The sequence below is a fragment of the Poecile atricapillus genome, chromosome 3, assembly GCF_030490865.1.
Source record: "Poecile atricapillus isolate bPoeAtr1 chromosome 3, bPoeAtr1.hap1, whole genome shotgun sequence".
Lineage (NCBI taxonomy): Eukaryota > Metazoa > Chordata > Aves > Passeriformes > Paridae > Poecile > Poecile atricapillus.
In genome coordinates this window covers 66,578,029-66,585,612 of record NC_081251.1, presented here as the reverse complement: position 1 = coordinate 66,585,612, position 7,584 = coordinate 66,578,029, and positions in this window count along the sequence as shown.

Here is a 7,584-nt window from a genome sequence, read left to right as displayed (position 1 = left end):
CTGTTCACAATTCAAAATTTTTGGTATCTCTTCTGCCATCAAAATGTGTGTGTGTGAAACAATAAGGACTGTCATGTCCAAACACATAGTCATAAAGTATTTTTTGTATGCATCAAGCCATCTGTTCTGTTAAACTCTTTCCCACCTATTTGTCAATTCAGAGCAAAGCATTGTGATCATTCTTATTTATAATATTACCCCAGTTCTCCTTAGCCTGCTGACATCTACAATGTAAATTAGTTACAGCAGTAGGGTCTCTGTAGTGCAAGCATGAGATCTTTGCCATGCCACTCCCAGGAGATAAGGAGTGTGCAAGGCCAGTTCAGCTGCCTCTGCCCTGCACATCTGGAGGGGAGCTCTGAAAAGGCGAAGCAGCTGCCCCTGTGGGAATGAGGCAGGAGCTGGAGTCAGTGAAGAGAAGAGCTCTGAACCTCAGGAAGGCATTTCTCCAGTGGGGCTGCTATATCAGGTCATTCATTGTCTTTGGTTTAGAGTCTAGGATTACTGAAACTTTTTGAATAAAATTGCATACCACTTTCAGTGAGAATAAATATTTGGGCCTTTTTTTATTTTAAAATATCTCCTGGACTCAGTAAACACAACAAGAATATTTTATTAAGAGGATAAGGAGACAATGAGCCACAGGCACTTCAAAGCAAAAGGGGAGCTAAGAAACAAGTATCAGATAAATGAAGCTGAGATTGTCTAAAAGAGGGGAGTGGCTGATAGGATTTAATGGAGATGCAGACTATAATCTAAATCCTATGTAGTCTGTCTTTGCACTGAGCACTAAGCTAAATAAGCTTTGGATCATGACCAAAGAGACAAATTGTGTACCAAGTAACCCTCATCAAAAATTTTTCCACAAGCATTTTGATCCACTTAGTGATTAAGGTCACCCAGCAACATCCCTTCCATTTTTGGAGTTTATTTTGGAACATACTGTGCATATCTTACTGAGAGCTCACAAAACGCATTTTAGTCTAAAAATGATCAGGAAATTATAATGAACACCTTGAAGAACTGGAACTCAGGAATAGACTACAAATACAGTACTTACAACTGAGATGTTATCAGTCTGATCCTTTCGCGTATGAATAGATGAGTTTTCAAAAAGCTACAGTGATGTAACAAAGTTTGCAGTCTGAAGAAAATTTAGGAGCAAGACACAGCCGTGTGTTGTAGACATGGGATGATCACAATGTTCAAGGCTAGGCAGGCCTCATGTATCTTCAGGTGAGTACCATATATAAATGCATTCTGGTGCTTTTGTAACGTTGCTGCTTTTATTTTTAAGAAGCTTACTGCTAAATCTTATCGGCATGAATGATACTAAGAAAACGTTGTTTGTTTTTTTTTTTTTATCACTGGAAAGAATATTAAAAATATTAAATAATAAAGCTCTAAGCAAAAAGAAGGCAGTTCAATATAGAAAAATTCACACTCCATTATCATTCCCCTCTCCTAACCTAAGGGAATCACAGTTTAATAAAGTGAAGACTTAATTCAGTTTAATGAAACTGAATATGACAAAACCTTAGTGTAATTATGAAAATAAGGTCAAAATAAAGTGGTTTAAATCTGGAATGGCTGCCTCATAAAACCAAAATGAAAGCTAGACTCAGCTTTAAACATACTGAGAAATGCTCTGAAAATACTTGATCATGCATGTGAATATTAGGCAAGAGAAAGACTGGTTCCACTTCAGTGATATTGTATTTATTATTATATTAAGTCAAACAGCACTGGGAGGATGGGCAGTCCATGGGATCCCTGAGCACAGTGAAGGGAAGTCTGTCCATCCTAGAGACAGAAAGAGAAACAGGATTATGAAAGATTGTTTTCATCTGACAGAAGATAAACTGAACACGAGGTGATGTTACTTGCACAAAGTCAGTTATCCACAGGGCAAACAGTACTAAACTGGATTTTCAATTAATTTCAGGTTGGATAAATTGAATTTTTTTTTCCAGAAATATATTAATATAAAAAAGATTTTTAAAATCCCATTTTAAGGGTTCTGAATACTTAGAAAATTAAGTAGAAGGAAATTAAGGCAAAAGACCTTTACATCAGAAAGTCAAATCATTTAACCGTCAGAATGTTCAAAAAAGTACTAGCACTTCGAGGATTAGGAGTTTCCTGAAAAAGATTATACAAAATGCTTTGGGTTTGGGTTTGTTTGACTTTTTTCCCCCTAATTATTTCTGCTTGCTTTTCTCTACAAAAAGCAAAATTATTTAATCTGTATGTGTTTATAACATGGCTATGAACTCAAATAAAATACATTTGAAGAAGAGGTGTGCTTATTTGTGAAAACAATGTAAACTTCAGAGCTAGGAGCTAAATGTGGCACCAGTGCCATACTCACTCTGGGCTCCAAGGCTGACTTACAACCCTGGCTTTCCTGCAAATTGGAAGGCTTATACTTTCATTACCTGAAACTTGGTAATATTAATTTTTAGATAGGAATGACTGAGAAGGTATTTAAGAAATTAGTTTTGGTTGGAAACTAAGGAGTCAAAACTCAAAGAAATCAATATTTCTGTTTTGATGAAACTTTCCCCTACATTGCACCTATGTTGGTTTTTCTGTTCATAATCAGTATAATATTACAATAATACTTATTGTCAGGCAATACAAGTATAGGCAACATAATAGAATGGAGAACCTCTTGATTCAGAACAGGATCTTAAAAGAAGGTTTCTTGGATAATTTTGTATTGCAAGGTGGGTCACAGCCAAGGACTCATCAGGACACTGAAATTTCGTACTAAAAAAAAAATCAAATGTTCACTTGCTAAGTGACTAGAGTTAAGAAGTAGAGAGATTTGTCTGCCTATTGTTATTGGTCTTGTATGTCTTGAACTCGTTCTGCACCGAGTCATATAGCCTGGTGCATCATATGGCTCAGAAGGAAGGAGGTGGCCAAAATTATGCAGTGGATTTCAGCATGATACCTCCTATATGCTGTGTTTTTCACCCATATACCTCGTGGTGTTCCTTCTACGTGAAAACATCTCTGTCAATGATTTCTGTGAGCAGCTCCTAACACCCACTGAAGAGGAACCCTTGAACACACTGCAGTGTCTGTCTTTGGCCTTCACCTTTTGGAAAAGTAACAGAACACTGTGGAAAGTAGTACTAGTAGTTACTTTGTAGAAACTAAAAATACCACTGGCAGTGCTTCTTCTCGCTGAAAATTCACAGCTTTTTAAGGAGAGGGGTATAAAATTCTCCAGTCTTCCCTCTAGCCTCACCTGCTGGGATGCTCACAGGAACAGGGCAGGGTGTGGATGGTTGTGCTCCCCAGCAGGGCAGAACACATTCCATTCCAACCACTTCTAGATAAATCTGTCGTGTAGCTGCCTCCAAGTGCAAATCAGGCATGGGCTAAAGTCCCACCACTCAGCACAGAAGCTGGCTGTGGTTTCCTACTCAGACTGAAAACTATATCATGCTGACAAGAGTCCTGTGGCATTAAAGATCAGGGGAGAAACAGAGAATTGTTTTCTGCACTAACTCCAAGGAGGACTGTGGTGAGCATTTCATCCAAGCACAAGGGAAATCAGCAGTTTCTGGGAGCTGTTTTTCTTTGACAGCAGGTTGATGCAGGCTGGCTCCTGCACAGCCCATCCACAGCTGCTGCGGTCTTGGCACTGCTATTTCCTGTCCCTGCCACATGTGATGGATAATCTGTCATGCCAAGCTTTGTTTCCTGCACCTGCCTCCCTCTTTAGTATCCAACGTCTCTTGAGTCCAGGAGCTTTGTATCAAGCTGGCCACAATTTCCAGGACTTCAGCCTCTTGGCAGACTTTGAAATCCTGTAGTGTCAACAAAAATAGAACATAATAGGCTTCATAAATGAAAATACTTTCAGACTCTCGGTGTAGGTGTATCTGATGAACAAGACTGGACCTATGTAGTGCAGGTCACAGCACCCACTGAGTACTGAGATCAGTAACCCAGTTCCTCCTGACTGGAAAAGAAATTGTCTTTGCTCTTGGCATCAGTGGTTTCAAAAGCATGGAAATGCACTGAAATACATACCTCCTCTAGGGAGAGAGGAGAGTTTTAAACCAGAGATGAGTGGAAATCTTGGAGCTGGAGTAAACGTAATCTATAGCACTTCCAGGTTCTGTCTGTATTTTTCTCCAGGTGTCTGCCACTATCCAGGTCATTCTGGCACCTTTGTGCTTGAAAATATTGTGAAAGTTAAAGACTATTATTTTGAACTAAAATGATACAAATGAGATAAGGCATGGATAGTGTCTGAAACTAGGGCCAGTGCCTGAAAAGAGCAGGCATTAGACAAACTACCATCTGCACTGCCTGAAGAATAATAACACTGAAATGTTAATATATGGATTAGTGTTTTTATCTGCTGTGGCTTCCAGCAAGCTTTCATTGAATTTTTCACTGCAGCTGATACTTATTTTCATGTATTCTCTAAAAAATGCCAGTGGCTGAGAAGAATAAAGTTTTGTTTTCTGCATGGCACTAAAATACACAGAAAATTAAAGAGAATCATGCTCCCACCATCACTCAAGTGCAGTTCTGTGTTCCTCCAACATAAAAGTTTTGCATTTCTTAAGTTTGTCAATCTCAAACCAACCAATTTCAAGGACTAAGAAAGTCTATGAGCTGGTCTGTTCATACTTTTCCCTATAAAGACAAAAATAAGGAAGACGCCATCTTGGTTTTTTTGGCACATGCCTGAACCAAGCAGTTCCTTGGTGTTGGTCAAACTCCAGCATGGAACAGGAGCCATCCCCAAATATAATCCAAGTATGACAGGCCTGTGTTGGAGAATAAGGAATTTTAACTGCAGATGTTTGAGCTGTGCTGTTCCTGGATGATTCAGGGTCAGGTATTAGATCTGATTTATTCTCTTTAGCATCCCAGTAGCCACTGGGGCTTCTGCATACAGCAGCACATGTTGAGCTGGAGCTGCAGAAGCCTCACCCCTTCCTGCTGCTGTCTGACACTTGGACCTGACAGCTGTCACATTTGCAGCATTCTGCCATCAGCCCAGTTGCAGCCTCTGTACTCACACCTCTGACCTGCTCCACATGAAGTGAATTTGAAAGGTCATGCAGTACCAGGTACTCTGGTATTGGTAAACTTTGTGCACTTGGGAGGAAGCAAGATCAAACCCACAGCAATGTCATCCTCACCTCCCATCAGAGAGGCTCATCTGCAGGGAGAGCTCTGTAATGCTGAGCTGCCTTCTCATCTGCAAAGCCTTTATTCTTCTTGGAATGTTGGTGTGATTCTGAAAAGCCAACTTCCAAACTCAAGAGGAAATTGTCCTTTGGGGTAACATAGATGGAAGAAACATCTTTAAGAACATTAGCATGGATAAACTCAGACTATGGATTCCTCCAAGCAATCTATCAAAGTAGATTGCGTGCAAAATCTAATGGCCTTCTTGCTATTTTAAAAAAATATATAAAATCATGGTTTACCACCCTGTGCTTTTAAAATCACGTCTTAAGTTATTCTTGTGTGTGTGTTTGGAATTGCCTTTCAGAGAATACTGATGTCATTAATAAAAATTGTAGTTCAAATGTCACCATTAATTGTATACTTTGATCTGTGTGTGACCTTTGCATATTAAGATTGTAGTCTGTTGAGCTGACATCAGGACAAAAGCTTTTGACAGCTGATTTTGCTCAGCTTAGATTCAAATGATATTGTGCTTTATACACAACCCAGTGAGATCTTTGCCTTTGTCAGTCCTCCTGTGAAATATTTTCAATCTAATGGAAGCTTATTTCTGACTTCTTTTTTGCTTGTTTTGTTTTGTGACTTTTTGGTTGTTCTTCTGTTTTTTTGTTTTTTGTTTTTTTGTTTTTTTGTTTTTTGTTTGTTTGTTTGTTTGTTTTAATCTAAACACCAAAAGAGTGAAGTGGCTGAATTAAAAAATAAATGATTTAATTGTGGTCCAAATTACAGCACATAATTAAAGCACGCGTGTTTTCACTTATTGTAGCATTAAAATATGTAATGGTAATAACTTTTTTCTTTTACTGGAAGAGTTTTTGAAATATTTTATCCAAATGAACAGCAACATGAATTTTGACATTCAGTTTTACATTAAAAAGAGAATGAAAAATGTATTTCTTTCTACTATTATGCAACCTGTAGACTCAGTATCTCACCATCAGGTTCACATAGCAATTTGTAAATACAGTGAACAGTAGCTGGGTGTTTCAACAGTTCTAAGCCAATCTCTAAAAGCAATAACATCACCCCTCATTTTTGCAATACCCTTTTCTTCAGTCTAGACTGGCCATTTGTATTGTTCTCAACAGGTGTTTTAGCAAATATTCTGTCAATTGTGTAATTTTAAATCCCAATTTCCAAGTGTTTGCACGAAGCTTGTAAACATTCTTACAGTTTCTTATGTCTCATAGTTCTTATTGAAATGTTTCCCTCTGCAAAATCCATGCAGGCACCCTGAACTCAGGACCAGCAGTGCAATCATAAATGTATAAATAGCAAACTACTGCTGCAGATGGTGAGAGAGGCACATCAGGTGCTGCCTTTGCTATGACTGAAAATGTGGAGAAAAGAAACCGTGGCATAGAGGGGTGGTACAGGGCTTGGTACTAGGCTTTGCCTACAGATGATGAAGGAAACTCAAAGCTTTCAAACTGCAGCTTTCAACAGGCACAGGCAGATGCAGATTAGCAACCAAACAACTAAAATAAAACACTCCTGTAGTTTCTTCATGCAAAATGATGGCAGCTCCTCAATACTGAAAAATATTCCATGTAGACAATTTTAAATGTGCTGAATGTTCATCTTCCTCAGATTAAGCAAGATGCACAGTTTAAGCAGTTTTACCTGGAGAAACAAGCCTATGCACATTCAGATTCTGGATAAATGTGTGAACCTTCACAATTAGACATTTTAATGGAGCAGCCAGTGCTCTAGTTGGCCTGGAGGCATGGAGAATTCTCTTGCTTAGTTATCCTCTCATGTAATTTTTCAAGTTATGATGTGTCTTGTGATATAAAAAAGCAGTGATGCAGATGGCTCTATCCAAGACACTTAACTACTTAATACAGAGTTCCTCCCTATCTCACCCTGACTTACAAGGGGCTGACTGGCATAGAGCTTTTAATAAAATATTTATTCAGAAGGAAAACATATTGCTTTGTTAGTTCCAGGTCCCACCTGCCTGCATTAAACCCCTGTTTTCTCTCCTAGGTTCAGAAGAGAGACATTTAATAAACACTAAGGAGGGTGAAGTTTATGGTCATGGCCACGTGGCCACTTGCAAAGCTTCTGGGCTCAGTGAATGTTGCGGCTAAAGACTGATTTTTATTAGCTCTCACATTTACAGTCACACTTGCTATTTAGCTTCTTGTTTACCAAGAGAAGAACCATCAGAACCATGTGCTTGATGGTGTCTTTAGAACTTTAGGACTGTGCCTTCTGACGGTATACCTTTGCCAGAAGTTTATGGTATTCATTCCCTTTTTGGAAAAGAGGATTTTTCAGTGGTGTCATAGTGAAATGGTACTGGAAACAGGGCAGTGGTAAAAGCAACAGTTGCCTTCAGGACAAACTTAG